Here is a 21,177-nt window from a genome sequence, read left to right as displayed (position 1 = left end):
AAAAAAAAAAGATCTCCTGAATTCATATCAAAAGACCACATGTGTCTCCCTTTGCTTGTAACTCCAGTGTCTGTGAGCATCCCACTGTTGTTATCACAAATTCCCACAAAGAAAGTGACTTAAGATGCATTTTTTGTACTATACTTCCTGAAGTCTATTGTAGTTCTCAAGTACTATATGTACTAACTGTTTTAAAGTTTAAAAGTCTATAATAGTTCTCAAAAGTCTAAGATGTGACGTAGGCCACCTTTCTTCCTGGAGCTTCTTGAGGAGAACCTTCCTATCTACTATCTGGGGCCCAACTACTAGTATTGGTTTGCAGCTTCTTTCTCCGTTTTTAAAGGTAGCACTGCTGCATTTTTTCTGACTCTTCTACAGTCACATATTCCCACAACCACATTCTGGACAAGGGCCTGACTTGTGTACTACAGAATTATTTCCCAAACCGGTATCTTCTGTCATAAATGTGTGTACACAATATTCTTGTAGAGACATTTCAGGTAGTTGTACATTTTCACTTACTGTGATACACTCTCAAGTGGGTACATGAAAAAGAATAAGGTCATGGCCAATATGATCCCAAGAAATACCATTTTTCCTCACTACAGGGGGAGGAAGGAAAATTATTTTAATAGCTTTACACACATCTCACTAATGCTTTCTAAGGGCAGACTGTATATCACACAAGATTCTAGGTGAATGTGAAACTGGAAAACATAGTTCTTGAATATTACTCCTGTTGATAAACAGTATAAGAAAATGAAATAAAGACAAAAGGTGATTGTTAGAGGAAGGTCTATTAAACAGTAAGGTTATATGTAAATAATCAATATGAGACACAATCCAAGCCTTAATAGGGACAATTTCTAGGCTAGTTACTTTGGTTATGTTCCTGATGTAAAGTTTCAAGTTGTTATTTTACTTCAATTTATCAAAATTTCAATCGCTATATCTCTGTCTTAGACTATGAACCTTTCTGTCATAACCAGAGCTGTGAGTTTATGAACTGATTTCATTTTTTGCAGGCGTAGAACAAAGATATACAATGGAAGCTCTTTACAACTGACATGACTGTTAACTTAAGACTGGGTGGCCAAAAAGATGTACTCTTACCTTTCACAAATGTATTTGGTAAAATATTATGACTTTTCCATTTTTTTTTCCTGGTTCATAATGGTATAGATCTTGAACAGTTGCAAAAGTGGGGAAGGTTCTGACTTCATTTTACTTTAAAGGCAAGGTTAATTAAAATTTTAAACTGGTAAGTCATAAAACTTGAGGGAATAACTTACTATTATGTTATAGTTTGCCTATTCCTATCTACTAAAGAACTATTGTCTGTTTTATTTAGCATAGTAATTATTCTAGTATATGGAATTGATAATTATAAATGTATGCAAATATTGATCATTTTGGTTTTTACACTTTTTCCTTCATTTATATCTTGTATATGACATTGTGTTATTCAGAATTAGAAGTCAACCTCTCTGACAGATAATAAATTACCCCGAATAGTTGCTAAAACTTTTCCTTGAGTCACTAATATTGTTAAGTAGGTCTTTATTATGGAAACATCAAGCAAATTAAGAGGAAATGCTGGCTTTTGCTTTCATGCTCATGTGACAGTAGCCACATGAAACACCCATATCATAGATGGCAGTTCAGCAACAAAGTGAGATAAGGGAAAGAAGCAGAACAGTGCTAATAGAAGAGATTTTATTTTCACCAGACACTAGAATGCTTTCTTTTGTCAGTTTGTGTGCTTTTTCTCTGCGATATTTTTGACATTTGGGAAATAAAAGGAAATCGTGTATCCTGGGAGCAAAATGACATTGATAACTTGGGAAGCTTGACTGCCATTTCCCCAATTTGAAAGACTTTTCCCTTCCAACACCGAAATGAAGTAGTTAGAAATGAAAAGCAAACTTAAAAGAACATTTCTTCAAAGGAAAAATGTTTTATATTTAAAAATAAGAAGAGCCACAAGAAATTCAGGTTTATGAAAGTACTGAGAGAAAGAGTTTTCTTTCTTCTTTCTTATATAAACAAATGTGAGTCTTCTCCTAAGGTATAATTAACTGAGATGGAAAAGGAACGCTGAACCAGATGGGAAGTAGGTCAGCTCATTTGAGGTTCTGGCTGCACGAGCTTGACAGCTAGCTGAATATTTCTCTCTATATAGGAGATATACGGGTTCCAGTGATTTATTGGTCTTTCTTTCCCTAATGCCTCTTATATAAAAATATAGAAAAGAAAATCCATTTTCCATCTTGCTTAGAAGCAACCTACATTGGGGACTTGAATGTAATTATGAAGTGCTATGTGCTGTGCTCAAGTGCATTGAAGATATTGCTAATTACATTCAAACGTGAGGAAATATGATGGCTGTTATAAAAATGTTAGTATTTTATGAATACTACATTGTATACAACATATAATTTAAATTAATATATTCATTAATAATTAATACTTAAAGTTAGATATAATCCTCTACTTCACTAAACACCCATATTTATCTTAAAAACAGAAATATTTGTGTACTTCCTTTGCTAAAACATACTTTTATTTTAATCTTGCCAGCAGTGTAATACTAGAAATGTTGAAATAAATCTTCCACAGGAGCAAACTCTATCATGATTGATCCATTAACACCATCTGTCCCCTTTGGAGGACATCAGGAACTATTCATCATGTGCACCTCCCTCAGTGCTGTTATGCCTTTGGGGATGGACACATGCTTAATTTTGTTCTCCAGTTGACAAAAAACCCTGGTTCTAGAATATATTGAAAAGCCGTTCTCTTTAAGTCTGCATCTATCATGAGTATATTGCATGATGCCTACATCCCAGCTCACAAGTCACTCACTCTTCAACATGGTCTTCAAATTCTCATGGTCCTGTTCACAAGCTTATCTACTTTTTATGTCATCACATGTATTCTTGAAATGAAAAACAGGGTTAGTAATGAGATATGTGATATCTGAATGCTATACATTTTGCCTCCTACTTAAGAACAACTAAATTGGGGATGTGAGCATAATTATGAAATGGTATATGCTATGTTCAAGTACATTGAAAATATTCATAATCATATTCAAACACAGTGGAATATGAGGGCTGAAAGAAATATGTATACACACACACATATATATGTATATATATACATATATATGTATATTCCTAAACAAGTTGTTTATTATTTAGTTAGCATTTTAGTATTTGTAAGAGACCATGGCCCATAGAACCCACCCCCTATTTTTTGTTTTTTTGAGATAGTGTTTCTCTGTTTTGCTTTGGAGCCATTCTGAAACTAGCTCTTGTAGACCAGGCTGGCCTCGAATTCACAGAGATCCACCTACATCTGCCTCCCAAGTGCTAGGATTAAAGGCATGTGCCACCACTACCCAGGCCCATGGAAAACATTTTGGCATTAAAAAGCCTTACAAGTTTTTCATATCGAAGTATTATCTGTGACCTTTAGCTTCAATCCAACTAGACATGAATTCTAACTGAACAAGTAGAAAAGCATACTTCAATAACACATATTTAGTTTATGATTTATGAGGAAATGAACTCTGGTTTAATTAACTGGACAGAATACAGAAAATGCTTATATGTGTTACTTTTGTTAGTAATTTTTTTTAAAGGAAACTCTATTTATTATTTGATTTTCCTTCTGGATATTTTGACCTTGTCCCTCCAGTCTTCTTAGAAATATTGCTTTCATTATAGCCCTTGCAAGCTTCTGTTTACTTTACTGCAGCAGACATTTAAAAGGTTCCTAATGTTTCCAATGCAGTTCTTGAAATTTTTTTCAAAGTGTTCTATTAATAAAACTCATTCTCATTTCACATATCTTTATGAAATTACTGAATCAAATAGTCAACATTCTCTTATGCTTCTTCAACTGTACCTGTACCTCATCTGTTGAATGCTTCAGTCACATTCAATTGCTTTCAATAGCCTGAATGGCCATGCCCAGAGTTGTGCTTGAGCTTTTGGTTTCCAGCATCATTCATCCTGCCTCTAGTTGATCTTGACTTACATTGCACATAATTGTATTTCAAAGTTCAGAACAATTACCCACCCAGGTATTTCTTGATTCTTTAGACAGATATTCTCATCCCATTTTTGTATGCTTTCACAATATTCTGAGTATTTCTTTAATGTACCATACAATGGTTCATAAATTGTCAAGCAGTTAACTCACTATAGACTGTAATTTTCCTAAATTCTAGTCTAATATATAAAAAAGAGTGTGAAAATCATGGTAGAAGGTAATTAAAGTGGTAGAGAATTCAATATAAGGGAAATGACTATATGTTAAACTTACTTGTATATGAATCAAAATCATGTTAATCTTTGTGAACTGCTCTGTTCATTGAAATCATTCATTATATCAATTTACTATGGCAAATGCATTTTGGCAGGTTATCTGTGTTGACATAATGGTTAGAAAGTAGAATCAAAAAATGAAATATGTGTGCTTACTTACGAATGTTATATCAGCATAAGTAGTCATCAGTGTTCTTAATCTTTGCCATTCTTACAGGTGTAAGATGGAATCTCAGAGTTTTGATGTGCATTTCTCTGACAATTAAGGATGTTGAGCATTTACTTAAGTGTCTTTCAGTCATTTTAGATTCCTCTTTTGAAAGTTCTCTGTTTAGGTCTGTACTCCATGTTTTTAATTGGGTTATTTGTTCTTTTGATCCCAATTTCTTGAGTTCTTTATATATTTTGGAGATCAGACCTCTGTCTGATGTGAGGTTAGTGAAGATCTTTTTTTCCATTCTGTAGGCTGTTGTTTTCTCTTGTTGACTGTGTCCTTTGCTTTAAACAAGCTTTTCAGATTCAGGAGGTCCCATTTATTAATTGTTTCTCTCAGTGTCTGTGCTACTGGGGTTATATTTAGGAAGTGATCTCCTGTGTCAATGCATTTAGGTGTACTTTCCACTTTCTCTTCTGTGAGGTTCAGTGTGGCTGGATTTATGTTGAAGTCTTTGATCCATTTGGACTTGAGTTTTGTGCATGGTGATAGATATGAATCTATCTTGACTCTTGCAGGCAAATGGATGGAGCTAGAAACCATCATTCTGAGTGAGGTTACACAGATCCAGAAAGACAGTTATCATATGTACTCACTTATAAGTGGATTTTAAACATAAAGCAAAGAAAACCAGCCTACAAATTACAATTCCAAAGAACCTAGACAACAATGAGGACCCTAAGAGAGACATACATAGATCTAATATACATGGGAAGTAGAAAAAAAAAACAACAAGATCTCCTGAGTAAATTGAAAGCATGGGGACCTTGGGAGAGGGTTGAAAGGGAGAGCAGAGAACAGAATGTTCTATCATCACCTCTCAGTGCTAATTCATTTAAGTCTTCTAATCTCAAGCATTATACATTGGACAAAACACAGAAAGTTTGAAAAAGGAACCTGCAAGCAAAAAGGCATATCATCCAAATATCTGTAAGTCTTGGTTGGTAAGTTGGCACAGGAGGTACAAACACTTTCCTCCCAAACCTGACAACTCAGTTTGATTCTCAGACACCAGAGTGGAAGGGGATGACTCACTAATAAAAATTTTCTGTGACATCATGAATAACACATACGCATAGTGTCAAAATTCATAATTTAATACCTTATCAATTTCATTAAAGTATTTAAAGCTTTATTCTAGTAAGTCTGCCTAATTAAATACTTTAGTTTTTAACTCATGGTGAAGAATAATTTATGCAAATATGCCATATTTTTCAAGACTGTGGCAATAAATGTTTTAAGTAGATATGCCTTAAAATTTCCTCAATATAGTTTTAAACAATGAGTTAAAGATGCAGCTTGAGGAGAAGAGATGGAATTAGATAAAGCAATATTTCAGAGTAATCTCAGGACCCCTCTGGCAAGAGGAGGAAGTCTAGCGAAATACTTTATACTTTTCAACTGGCCTTGTTCTTTGAAGAAACTAATTTCTTCAAATTGCCCAAAAGGTTCAAATATCATACTGTTGTACTTACAAATGTGACATGGATACTTCCTTTGTTCCTGGGAATCACATTTTGAAATGATACTTCAAGAAAATACGTCCTATATGCATTTAGTCCTCCAAGAGATTTCAAGATTTAAACAGTCCAGGAAGGTTGATTAGTTTAGAGTATTCATTTGTGATATACTATAATTCTAATGTTAGAAACCATGACCCATACATGAGCTACATAATTTCTGCATCTTATAGTGAACAGATCATATGGACAAGCTATGAGCCTTGTTATGCACCTGGAAGACCCAACATCCTACTCCAGAGATACTGGCTTATCCATGTTCATTACTACTCTATCCACAAAATCTAAGAACCAGAAACAGCCCAAACACCCTTTCATTGGAGATGGGTAGTTGAGTGAAAGTGGAAATAGGAAAAATAGCAGTCTTTGGTAGGGGATGGGAAAGTAGGTACCAAAGAGGGATAGAAGAACGGAAGATGAATGTCAGTAAGGATGTTTAAAAGCCATAGGGAGTCAGGTAGAGGAAGTACACTCCTTTTATTGCAGCACTCAGGAGAACTTAATGCTGACATTTATCCTGACCTAAATAGTTTCTAACTGTATTCTATTATCCTTGTACCCACAGTTAAATGGAGCTTGCATCTGAACCCTTTTACCCGGGAGATGAAGACCATTATATGAAACTATAACAACCAAAATGCAGAGAATAAGTGACTTACTGTACCCAACCTCAATTGATATAATTATAATAAAACTCCCACACCCATGGCTTGGAAAAAATGAGGAATAGAGACCAGGAAGAATTTCAGAGACACAGACACAGGATGTCAACTATGCAATAGAGTCTTCGTGACATGAGATGAAGCTGCACCCATAAAATCTCAGCAGTGTGGTTACCTAAATAACAAATATCAGTTGGTATATCAAAGCATACGAGTAAAATTTCACAAAAACCTGCCGCTAGGTGAAAATCTACAGGCAGCCTCTGACAGCTAAGAAAGAGAAAGAAAGAGTTTTCTCCCTGGTGATGAACTTGCTGATAGGTCATAACATTGAGAAGGAGTGTGGGATAGTAGAAGGGCTTGACAGGGGAGATGGAGGGATGGAAATATTATAAAAACTAATATATGTACTACTCATACATAAATTCTCAAAAAAATTAAAATGAAAAAACTTTAATCCATAAGTCAAATACAGTTCATTGCTTGTTTTAAAAAGTAAATTTAGTTAGTTCACAGCTATGCCTACCTATTCCTCTTCTATTTGTCTTTTCATGGTGATGAGATAGTAGACTAATTTGGGTCAAAGTCTATATGTCCCAAAGTACCTCAACTATTTATATTTGACATTATTTGAAATTTTTTGCTGACCATTACTGAAATTTGCAAGAAATAATGGACTTAATTACTTTTAAAATGACTTTGTAAACCACAGCCTTTTACTAATATAAATGTTCAAACGTTTTAATATGTTTATATGCACACAAAGGTGCAAAATCACTCATCATTGTATGTCTTATCTAAGAAGAAGTAGCCCACATTCAAATATCTTCCACAAAGTATAAGATCATCAGTGTTCTTTGCACAACAATTAAAAAATTTTATCCATTTTTTACAATTGTTTTTTGCAAAAATTGGCAATGAACTTTGAATTCTTACCAAGTATGCCGAAACCTAATGTGTAGTATAAATAAACTTTAAACTAATTTACAGATATAATTTTACACATTTATATTTATATAAAATAGTCAATTCCAGCATTGAATTTTCCTGCATGTATGTGAGCTGTTTTGGCTGTGTTTATTCCCTATTATTTACAGAGTTTTTGGACTATCACAGTAACAGTAAAAACAGGAATAAAGCAGAAATTCTCAGTAAGGAGTGTAATCAGACTGGCTTTTGAGGACTAAAAAAGCAGGGTCCTGAAAAGATAAGTTTGAAGAGAAAAAACTCAGGGGAAAAAATTCACGTGTTCTCAGTCATTATTGAATTAAATACACAACAATCCATTTGTGTGCGGCCAGTCCCCAAAATTTGCAAAACAAAAACAACAACAAAAAAAAAACCACTAGAGGTTGAGATGAACAGCATCTTGAACACAGTGAAAACAATGCTGCTGACTTCTCTTCAGTCATAAGAGTAAGAACTCATGAAGACAGAGAAAAGCAGTAGGATAACTAGCATAGTAGTAGTGAATTAAATTAAATCTTGCTTCAGTGGGTGAACCCATCATGGTCTTGACCTCTGCTCATATTCTTATTCCTTCCATTCTTCAACTGGACTTCGGGCACTCAGCCCAGTGCTCTGATGTGGGTCTCTGCCTCTGTTTCCATCAATTATTGGATGAAGGTTCTATGGTGATATTTAAGATAATCATCAGTCTGAATACAGGGCAAGTCAAGATCAGGCCCTCTCACCTTGGGTCTTAGGTAGGGTCATTCTTGTGGATTCCTGGGAATTTCTTTAAAGCCTGGTTTCTGCTAACCCTATAATGGCTCCCTCAATCAAGATATTTCTTTCTTTTCTCTCATTTCTGTCCTTCGTCCATCTCGACTATCCCATACCCTCAAGATCTCCTCTCCCCTCCTTTTCCCGTTCAGCTCTCCCTTCTCCCCCACATTTATGCTCCCAATTTTGTCAGGAGATCTTGTCTGTTCACAACTTCCAGGTGGGTCTATACATGCTTTTCTTTGTGTTCACCTTATTACATAGCGTCTCTAGGATCATGAACTATACACTCAATGTACTTTGTTTATAGCTAGTATCCACAGTTTACCTGAGCAAGTAGAAGCTCAACAACTCCAGCCTGACTGGGAAGGAACAAGCATAGGACCAAACTAGTCCCTCTGGATGTGGTTGACAGTTGCAAAGCTGGGGCAGACTGAGGGACCACTGGCAGTGGCACCAGGATTTATCCCTACTGCATGCACTAGCGTTTGGGGATCCTAATCTCTTTGATGTATATCTTGCTCAGCCTAGACATAGTAGGGAGGGCCTTGGTCTTTCCACAAATCAATGTGCCTTGCCCTCTCTAAGGTACTGATGGGGCAATGGGCAGGTGTGTGGAGGGAATGGGAGGAGGGGAAGGAGTGGGAACTTGGCTGGGTATTTTTTTTAAAATCTAATCAATTTTTAAAAACCAGATTTGTATCCACATTGGAAAAAAAAAACTTGCTTTGGCACTGTAGTAGTGACTTTTTGTGGTATTGTGAAAACAATAATGGAAAGAAATTACTTAAAAGTGGAAAGACTTATTTTCAGTTCATACTTTTTAAGAGTTTTGAGCCATCAGAGTAGGGAATGTGATAGGGAACCTCACATCATCATGGTAAGATCATATGACAGGGAGTATTCACATTATGATAGATAAGGAAGAAGAGAGAGAGATACCCTAAACAATGTAAACAATGTAAATTTCAAGGTCCTGCCACTAATGACCTATGTACATCCTTTAGATAAGCCAAACTTGCTACAACTTTCACAACCGCCTTTAAATGAGTGCCAATGGGAGACAACGTATTCAAGAAATTGACCTATGAACATCATTTTTATTGAAAATATAATAGGCCTTAGTTGAAAATGCTTATAAGTACCAATCAAAGAATCAAGGAATTTCTAGTAATTCAACTAGGTATTTAAAAAGGGTAGAGAGTATTTAAATAAATACAGAAATAAAAAATTCTAACAGCTCATGCTATTTTAAAACTACCAAAAAATCAAAACTACTAACCTCAGAAAATGAAAGAAGAGCAAATTATAAGAAAGATACATAATTTGGAATTAACCTAGATGCCAGGTGTGACATTGTGTACTTGTAACAGCAGTACTTAAGAAATAAAAACAGGAGGGTAAAAAGATGAAGGTCAGCCTTGATTAACATACTAAGCTTGGGGTCATTCTGAGATAAATGAAACTCAGTCTCAGAAGAAAAAAATGATATAGAAGAAACTATATGGTAAGATTAGTATTCACAAAATTGAATACTTATGCATCCATGTTAGAAATTTGTCTAAGGCTGGATGATGCTGGCACATACCTTTAATCCCAGCACTCAGGAGGCAGAGACAGGTGGATGTCTGTGAGTGCAAGACCAGTCTGGTCTACAAGAGCTAGTACCAGGACAGACTCCAAAGCTAGAAAGAAAACCTGTCCTTAAAAATCAGTAATAATAATAATAATACTTATTACTATAATGAAATAACAGTTTAAAAGAGAAATGTGGATAAAATAATTCATATAAGAATAGTTATATACTATATAAAAATGCCAAATAGAAGCTTTTATATCTGACAAACTAATTTGAGGGAAGGAAGAGGGCCCCTCTCTGTGGCTTACAGTTCCATAATAACCAGAAAGGTATAAAAGAAAGGTTAGAAGATGCTAATCACATTGCACCAACTGTCCAAAAGTAGGAAGAAATAAATTGTTATCTTTGGTGTATTTTATTACTACTTTTATTTATTTAATTTTATGTATATGGTAATTTTGCCTTTATGAATGGGTATGAACTAGACACCTGCCTTACGCCCAAGGAGGACAGAAGCTATTGTCAGGTCCTTTTGCTCTTGAGTTAAAATGATTGTGAGCCACTATATTAGCTCTGGAAATTGAAACTGACTGTCCGATTATTTTAACTACTAGAGGATGATTTCTCCAGCCACAGCTCACTTTATTTTTATTCATTCCAGAGATCTAAGATATGCAATAATAATAATAATAATATTAATAACATCCACATTTAATGTAGGTCTTCTCATCAGAACTTTCCTAATCCAAACAATTCTTCATAGGCATGCCACCATTTTTTCACAGTGATTCTAATGCTAACATATTGAGAGTCAAAAATGTTTTGTGTCATTATTCCTGTAGAAAACTGAACAAATGTCTATTCATCCAGCATATGGGAATGACAAGAGACCAATATATGAAAATCATCAAGTTCAATCCAAATTGCTGAACTGCTAAGTTTTATTGGCTCTAATTATAGGAGTATGAAGAAAAAGTTACTTACAGAATAGAAATGATTCAGAGATAGCTGCATTACCAAAGTCCACCACAGGATAAATAAAATCTCACAAATGCTTGAAGCCTAGAGAACACTGCACAACCTGGAGACAGCTAACCAAATTGAATGTGTCTTCCCTAGTATTTCAGTTGGTCTGAGCCTCTTCCAGTCAGTTTAGTTTTCTACCTCTTCCAAACAGCTTAGCGAGTCCCTTGCAATCCTTATTGTTTACCTAAGCTTGGAAACAGAGGAATCTAGTGCATCTACACAGTTTCAGGGACTTACATAATCCCTTGAGTTGGTTACTTCTTGAGCTGAAGGAACTCCACTGCAGAATGGAATGTTTCACCTCTCCCTAAACATCCTGTTGCTTTACCTTCTTTTTAACAAGCAGTGTCTTAAAGTGATTCCAGTTTAAAACATTCTGTCTTTTCAGCACCCTTGAATATCTTGATGTAAAATGTTCTGTGTTCCAGCACCTCTTTTGCATCATGTTTCACAATGAAATTCTCTACAACTTTTGGTTTGTGAGAAAACTGCAATGAAACATGATTATCAAAACTTCACTTTTTTATTTGTTAGAAAAATAAAACATTATTTTAAAGCTATAATATTTTATCTATTGTGTCTTGGGATCAAGGAGATCTAACTTTCAGTTCAATTTAAAAATCCACATAGAATATATCAGTTCCAACGACATCTACAACTCCAAAATCAGAGTCCGTCCTGACACTCCAGGTAATCACTTCAGTAAGCTGTTACTACATCAGGAAAATTTGTATGCATAATTCAAATACATGGAACAGGATAATCCTTTATTTCCAAAAGGGAACATTATGGACATGGTAAAGACTGACGATACTAAATCAAGACCAAACGTCAGGAAAGCAAATACAAAGTTCTAGAACTCTATATTTGATATTGGTAGCTTACAATGGAATGTTCTAGGTTCTAGCATAGTCAAACAGTCCATCCTTTCAATTTTACTGCCTGAAATATACATTCTTTATCTTAGATGAGTTTCATTCCACTAAATTCCTACATCTTTCCTAGGAGGATGTGCCATAATCTTGACTTCCCTGGCATCATTGTATATCTTTGGGATGCTATTGCAACTAAGGTTTCACATTAATGGCTTCATAAAGAGGCTGAACAGTGACTTATTTCAGGAAATTTGACCCAATTGGACATTTTCTGGTCTCAGAAATACTGTAAAATCATGGTACAAAACGTCGTCATCCCCTGATGAATGCTTCTTTCCTGGCTACAAAACTGATGCCATGTGCTCAGTGTTACTGAACTTTATTGTTGCTTTGTATAGAACATGGCATTTTTTTAGACAATTATTGCATTGGCTTTTTGTGTATTGAATTAGTGAAGACACTTGATTTCTACTTTTTAGCAAACAAGTTCATTGACATCCTTAATTTTGAATCTACTATGTTGAATGAAATTTCATTTTCACCAAACATAGCCTTTGATAAGTAAACTTTTAAGTTTGGGATACTGCTTCTATTGTCTCATGCAGAGCACAAGTTTCCAACCTCTTTTAAAATTACAAATATATAATCATGGACATATTGTCTTTTCCACAATTTTTTTTCTCTTCTTTTTTTTTCTGGTCATTTTCTATTACAGGACTGCTTTTTTTATTGAAAAAAAAATTCTGCCTCCTCCTAGCCTCCCATTTCCCTTCCCCTCCTTCCACTCCTCTCCTCCTCCCCCCACTCTTCTCCCCCTCCCTCACCAGTCCAAAGAGCAGTCAGGGTTTCCTGCCCTGTGGAAAGTCCAAGGTCCTCCCTTCTCCATCCAGATCTAGGAAGGTGAGCATTCAAACTGGCTAGGCTCCCACAAAGCTAGAACATGAAGTAGGATCAAAACCCAGTGCCATTGTCCTTGGCTTCTCATCAGCCCTCATTGTCCGCCATGTTCAGAGATTGCAGTTTTATCTCATGCTTTTTCAGTCCCAGTCCAGCTGGCCTTGGTAAGCTCCCAATATATCAGCCCCACTATCTCAGTGGGTGGGTGCACCCCTCGCGGTCCTGACTTCCTTGCTCATGTTCTCCCTTCTGCTGCTCATTTGGACCTTGGGAGCTCATTCAGGTGCTCCAATGGGGGTCGCTTTCTCTATCTCCATCCATCGCCAGATGAAGGTTCTATTGTGATATGCAAGATATTCATCAGTATGGCTATAGGATAGGGCCATTTCAGGTTCCCTATCCTCAGCTGCCCAAGGAACTAACTGGGGACATCGCCCTGGGCATCTGGGAGCCACTCTAGGTTCAAGTCTCTTGCCAACCCTAAAATGGCTCCCTTAATTAAGATATATACTTCCCTGCTCCCATATCCACCCTTCCTTTATCCCAACCATCCCATTTTCCCAAGTTCTTCCCATGCTCCCCTTCTCACTTTTCTCTCCCCATTTCCCCTTACCCCCACCCACCCCATATGCTTATGTTTGAATATTTGGTCCTCAATTGGTGAAACTGTTTGGGAAGGATTAAAGGGTATGATCTTGTGGGGGGGGGGTAGAGATTTGTCCCTGCACTTGGGCTTTGCCATTCCAAGTTAACTCTCTGTTTCTTCCTCTTGATTGTGTCTGTCTCAAGATGTAAGCCCACAGTCACTGTGCTAAGACCATTCCTAGCTGCTTTTTGTCATCATACCCACCTTGATTATTATAACTTCAACTCCTATAAAAGGCTTCTTCTCTATGCTGCTTGGTCATGCTGTTTATCTTGTCAATAGAAAAATAAGACATTAAAATACTTGGTTCAATTAAACTGAGGAGCTTTGAAATGTATCAAAACCTTGGTTAGCAATCCTAACTCTCACTTTCATTAGATGGGTAAAAAGGGGGTTAGAGTCATGGAAGGCTGTTTCTGGAGAAGCAGCAACAAACTCCCACACGAACCATTCTTTGTTATAAGGGAATTCTATACAAATTTTCTTGACTATTCTATGTGTTGCACTTTGTTCCAGGCCTGAACCATAAAGAGGCATCTTGGTATATCAATGGTGTGGGGCCTGAATCCTTTTCTCTGTCATGATTTATACCACTGATTTCATGCACCCTCTGGACGAGCAACACTAGCCAATGAGTTAGAATTCCTCCTTACTCCTTCCCTTTGAGCTTTGATGTACAGACTTTGAAATATGGATTGTGTTGTAACCATTCAATACCACAAATCTCCACCAAAAAAGAGAAAGTAGAATCTATTTTTGGCAAATGTGTAGCAAATACTGTGCCCTTCCCTAAAAATTATGGCAAGATTCTTGTCTCAGTTAGGTTTGCTGCTGTGATGAAGCACCGTAACAAAAAGAACTGTATAAAGAAAAGTCTTGTTTGACTTGCATTTCCATATCACTGCTCATCACTGGATGAAGTTAGAACAGAAATTCAAACAGGACTGGAACCTGAATGATAGAACTAATCCATTGGCCTTGGGGTGGTGTTACTTACTGGCTTGTTTATCAGCCTAACTTTATTTTTTAAAACCCAAAACCACCAGCCCAAAAATAGCAACACCTAAAGCAGACAGGGCCCTCACCCATCAATCATAATTTAAAAACTTTCCTACAGTCAGTCTTATGGAGGCATTTTATCAATTGATTTTCCTTCTTTCAGATAAATCTAGTTTGGTCAAGTTGTTGTAAAACTAGCCAGAATAACTTGAATGCTATCCTGTTTAATTTTCCACAACAAATAAGTTAGCCCTGTACTTTAAAATTCAACCTCAGTCAACTTCTATTGATATGGAGTGCTAAATATTGTGTAGCTCCTGACATAAAAGGTCCACATTTCATCTAGTATTTAGGCTAGTGTTCCTTTGAAATCTCATGATACAAGCATCCATTGACTTTTTTTCTTCTCAGCCCTCTTGTCTTTCAGGCTATCATCAGAATTAACTCTAAAGTTCCATAGAAGAGATTTTTGAGCATTCCTATTTAAAAGGTACTCACTATTTTACATTTCTTTCATAACATTGTTCCAGAAAATTAGAACTACATAGTTAATTCTATTACTCCAACAGTCTCACTTCTTGGCATCATTTTTTCTCTTAGAACTTCTCTCAATTCTGGTAAAAAAATATGCATCAAAAGCAAATTAAGAAAGGGAGATTTTACTTTGGCACTCTGTATTACACAGTCTAACATGTTAGGGTTTGATATCAGTGGAGAAGAGGGGAACCTTTGCCAATAAGGATGACAAATTAAGAACAAAATACATTTAGTAATTTCAAATATATGAGACAGTATGAATGACACAGGAAAAGTAGGAATCACAGGCAAAAAGTAAAATCTCATTTGCTCTCAAAATAATCCTGAATGAGTTATAATAGATACCTTACCAAAATTAGGGAAAGAGATACATGTAGATACAGGAGGAATTCAGAAGAGAAAATGGCCTTGTCTAGAAACTTATATCATATTAAAGTTGTAACATTAAATAAACAGAAAAATATAAAAGCAGAAACAGAGAAATACAAAGTGACACTTGAAGTCATGCTAAGAAGAAATGTACACTTCCCTCAAATCTTGAAAAGCCAGGAGGAAATTATAGTTATGAAATTGAGAAATACTAAGTTATGAATCTAGAATACTGTACTCTTTAGACTATTACATCAAAAGCAAAGCACCTTCCCTAAGACATGAAATTTATTTTTACATTTCTATTCCCTTTTTCTTCTATTGTCTTATTGTTACAGCGCTGATGTAAAGAATTGTAATGAATAAGAGTGGAATGAGTATCCATCCTTGTCATGTTCCTAATTTAATGTGTACACTAAAGTTTCCTCTGTTTAGTGTGGTGTGCAATATAATGTTATTATATATAATGTGTATCATGTTAAGGCATGACCACTCAATCCCTAGCATCTCTATGATTTTTATCATAAAGAAAACTTGGAATTAGTGCACTTCCCATAAAAATCTTAATACAAATGTTCACATAAATAGAAAAGAATAATCTTAGTATTCATGTGGAAACACAGAAGGTACTAGATAGACAAAGCAAACTCAAACTAGCAAAAATTAACCATGTAGTTATTATCATATTTAATAGTATTATAGACCCAAAATAATAAAATTGCTACTATTGGCAAAAACAGATATGTAAGTCAGTGCAACAGAATTGAAGAACAAAAAAAAAATGAACACTGCTCCAGACATTGGAATTTTTTGACAATGATTACTAAATATACAATGGAGATCATATATTATTTTTTAACAAACATCCCTGGAAAATCAGGGTCAATCTACATATACAAATGTGAAGCAAGAACTCTATCACATAACACAAAACACAACTTCTAAGGACCAAAGATCCCACCGTAATAGAGGAAGCTCTGAAATGATTATAGAAAAAATTGTAAAATACTACATGATTTAGTTACAGAAAGAAATTTCTAAATGGAAATCTGGTTATTCAGGAAACAAGGCCAATATTTTACAAATGAACCTCATGAAAGCAAAAATCTTCCGTATTATAAAGGAAACCTAGTCATAGAGAGGGAAGAGTGATAATATGAGCAAAGTGGTCAAGACCATGATGAAAGAAACCACAGAAACAGCTGATCTGAGCTAGTGGGAGCTCGCCGACACTGGACTGACAGCTTGGGAACCTATATAGGACGAAAGTAGGCCCTCTGAATGTGGATGACGGTTGGGTGGTTTGGGCAGTTTGTTGAGCCACTGGCCTCACAATCAGTATATATCCCTAGTTCATGAACTGGCTTTTTGGAGCCCATTGCCTATGGGAATTCCTTGCTCAGCCTTGACACAAGGAGGAAGATCTTGGTCCTGTGTCAAGTAACAAACTTTGTTGAATACCTATGGGAGGTCTCTCCCTATCTGAGAATTGGGAGTAGGGGAACAGGTGGGAGAGTGGGAAAAAGGGAGGGGGAGGGAATTGGGATTGGTATGTAAAAGATTTTAAAAAAAGGAAATTGAGTTGAGTGAAGAGACAACATACAGAATGAAAGAAAATCTTCTACAGCTATATATCAAATAGTGGGTTAATATACAGAAATTAGAAATATTTTTTAAAGCAAAAGCAAACAAAACCAAACCAAAATGAGTACTAAAGACTTAAATTGCAAGTACTCAAAATAATATAAATGGCTGATAAATATCAGCAGTTAAAAACATTCATTTTTCTTAACCATTATGAACAAGTAAATAAAATGACTTTTTTAGTTTTCTCATTCTACAGTCTCTTATTCTCTGCACCTTGACAAGTTTTGAGTTGCTCTCTGCACTAATTCCTATCAAATACACAAAAGAAATTGCTCTAATGTTTAAAAAATGAAAATTAGTGGGTAGGTAAAGAGACAGAGAAGTTTGGAGAATGTCAACCAAAACTAAAGAGGCATAAAAATAATTAGGGCAATATGATTAATAAGTTGAAACTTACTTTAAAGCATAAAACTAAAAATCATTTGAAAAAGTGATTGATTACATGGATCAAATTTCTGCTAAAAGACAGAGATTATTGAAAAAAAATCTCATCACCAGGAATAAGCTACCTCCTTAAATTTTATTGTTAGGAGGCAGCTGAGGCTTCCAAATCAATACAGCATGTACTGTAAAAGCCTGTACTTTACTATATTGGAAAATGTAAAAGAAATTACTGAATTTCTAGATGGATATGACCTACCAAAAATAAAAGAGATAAGAAATTTAAACAGATCTATAATAAGCAAAGTGATTGAAATAGCAATAAAAATTTCTCTAGTAAAAAAGTTGAAGCCTATTTGAATTCACTGATGAAATCTATCAGACTTTTAAAAGACTTGGAGTAAGGTTTTTCAACTTGCCATCTAATGTAGAAATGGAAGGATCATGACAAAACTGTTTGATAAAGGCAATGTTACTCCAATATTAGAACCATTTTGGATACAACAGAAGAAACCTACAGAACAATTTCCTTGATGAATACAGGAAAAAAGTTCACATAAACCTGTTTTTAAAATTAATTCAAGAACATTACCAAATCAGTCAGTGATGTAAGAATGATATTATAAATATACAGTAACTCTAATGTATCAATCATACGCAAGGACAGAAATCACAAAAATGTTTGAAAAGATATAGGAAAGGGTTTTGATAAAATCTAATATCTTTTCATGATGAAATTCCTGGACAGTTAGGAATAGATTTATCATACACTAATAAATGATTCCTATATATGATAAATTTAAAGCCAACATCATATTAATTGGGAGAAAATAAGCACTTCTATGAAAATTAGGACAAAGACATGGATGTCATATTGTATGGCTTTTATTAATAATACAGTTTAAAATATTAATTAGAGCAATAAGAGAAACAAGGTTAAAAAATGGGAGTGAAAATAGGAAGTATTACTTCAAATTATAATACTTCACCCAATAATGATTTATTTAATCTTCATGTTTTCAATCACAAACACAGAGTAGAAAGAGCAAGTGGAGGTAATGTGAAGCTATTAACATGCTATGCTTATTCCAAGGGGCGTATTTCCTGAATCAAGGCTGTATGAACGCCATCCCCTGCTCCTCTGTAACTTACTGAAACCAAATGATCAAATATAATTAACTTAAGAGAGACATATTATTCAAACCACTAAAAATCCCCAAACAAATTTTGATGTCATTCTTCATAGAAAGAAGTATTGGCTTCTAAAGTATTGGATTTCTTTGGTATATGTGGTAATATTTCACTGTTCATTACCTGTTCTGTTCACTTGGGTCCTCTTTCCTCAATTCCAATTTCACTTAATTTCCAAGTGTCTGTAAATCTTATTAATTTTCCCACAAGACACAGTCTTAGATACATTGATTATTGGCATTGTTGTATTTGTTTCTAGTTTGTTAATTTCAGGGTTGGGTTGCCATATGCGATGTGTGTATCCTGAGCTAAACCTGGAGTTTGGGGTAGAACTTATGGCTGAAGATTATGTATGTAAGTCAGATTTAGGCAGACATTCAGCTAGACTCTGGCAAAGAATGCTCCCATTCTTTCTGGCCAAAGAGATTATTTTTATGGCTTGAGAGAAGCCTATAAGTTGGTAGAGTGGATCCTGGGAAATGCTTAGTGGTTAGAAACTGTGCAGACTTGGAAGGGACAATGGATGAGATACCCAGGTTATGTCTGATGATTGGGGGAGGTTATATATACATGAGTATCAAGTGTATTCACCCTTCTAGACCCTGGGGAAAGATGCGGGTGATCTGGCTAAGTAGGGAGATTGGATGTCCATTGTGTATTTTGTGAACTTAAAGAAATGACTTCAGTGTGTATTGCAACTCTTCCTGGAGGCATGATGCATACATTATTTCTGAAAGACTTTTTATTACCCTGCTTCGATAGGGTTGCTGTAGTTTGTCATTGTTCTTAATTACTAACACCAAGAAGAACCCTCAAGATCATCCTTCAATCCAGGCAAGCTCTTCCTTACCTCCAACGTGGAGACACCATCCAACTCCTTCCCTGCCAGTAATCTGTATTAGTCATCCCTCCTAATGCATGAATTCCCTGACTTAGCCTTTTGAATAAAGATGATAAAGATCCCAAATGTGGCAAGGAATAAGTCATAGCTTCCAGTTCAATGGAAAGTTTATTATGCCTCTTGAAAGAAGTACTCACCATTCTGGATCTGAAACTTCTAGTACATGAGAGCATAAAGGCATGGCAAAAAAAAAAAAAAGCAGGCATTCTCTTTCTGAGTCACTTGGAGGATGACTGGTAGCATTCTATTGTTTGTTTGTTTGTTTTTATGTGTGTGTGTGTGTGTGTGTGTGTGTGTGTGTGTGTTCCAAAAAGTGAGTGTTCTGGCTCTATTATGACTCATAGAGAGTCTGCCATGATCTGTCAGCACACTAATTTAATATGGATATATTCTGCCCCAAATGGTACTTATACAAGTAAGATAATAGTACCTTTCCTAAGGAAAGGATTTTTGACTTATTTTTAATGGGCCAATGAACAAATTTAATCAAAGAAAAATATAAGTATCTAAAACAAATTTAAAAATATATGAAATTAAAAATACAAAACTAACAAGTGATACACAAAATTTCCCCATTATCCATTATGACCAAGAACTTCTGATCCTATATATTTAATGAAGAGAAATGAGAAGATACATTTAAAAAGCACTTCAGATGAATGTCCATAACAACAGTGTTCACCAACTAAAAAAGTGGAATCAACTCAGATGCCATAAAATGACTCACACTAAGCACTGTGGGAAACACATACACAGAAAGGGACTTGCTCCTAACATAGGCAACTGTATAGATAAACCCTCACCTCCTCAAAAAAAAGTGCTTAAGTTAGGAAGATAGAAAACACTACATATGATTTCAGTTATATGAAAGTTCTAAAATAACTATACTAAAGTGACAAAAGTAGTTACATTAGAGCTGCTCACATTTTAGGTGACAATGAGATATTTAAGCTTGAAATGTGAGCATTCCAAGCTACTGCTCCCTATTTGGTGCTGTAAGTATAACTTTAAAAATCTATTTAACTATTCTATCATGTCAACTGCTCTAAAGTGTTAGGAAACATGATAAAACAGTTAACTCCATGAGAATTTTTCAGTTTGAAATTTGTTTTTTAGAAGAAATTATAGTATATTAAATATGATTGTAACTAAAGCATTCTGTAAGGTCATGGATGGTAGTCATTATTGTTAATCTCAATTGTTCATTTTGATTTTTTCTGGGTGATTTTGGAAAAGTATGCCCTGGAAGGGTTACCTGGACAGAGATGATGCATCCAAGAGTGGGCAGCAGCATCCAGCAGTGACTCAGATATAAAGACTTCAGAAAAAATATTTTCTATACCTGTCTACTTTCCCTCACTTCTTTCTAGGGACTGAGTCTACTTTGTGGGTGCAGTTGCTCTCATCTTTCTCTTATACTAGAGCTGATTTTGGTTGCCTTCTAATTTTCACTGAAAATCCTTATTCTTCAAGATTCCTCCTGTTTCCATCACAAGACTGGGAATTATAGGAACTCAGCCTTGTGGACCAAGCAACAGTAAGTTCTGATCATTTGCAAAATGAAGACAGACATGTTTAGACTATTAGCCAACTATGCCAAAATTGTGTAAGCCAACGTAAAAACAATTCTTTTGATTTTTTATATGTGTATACCATAATACTATTATATATATA

The sequence above is a fragment of the Microtus ochrogaster genome, chromosome 10 (assembly GCF_000317375.1).
Source record: "Microtus ochrogaster isolate Prairie Vole_2 chromosome 10, MicOch1.0, whole genome shotgun sequence".
NCBI classification, from domain to species: domain Eukaryota; kingdom Metazoa; phylum Chordata; class Mammalia; order Rodentia; family Cricetidae; genus Microtus; species Microtus ochrogaster.
Note: the sequence above shows the minus strand (reverse complement) of the source record.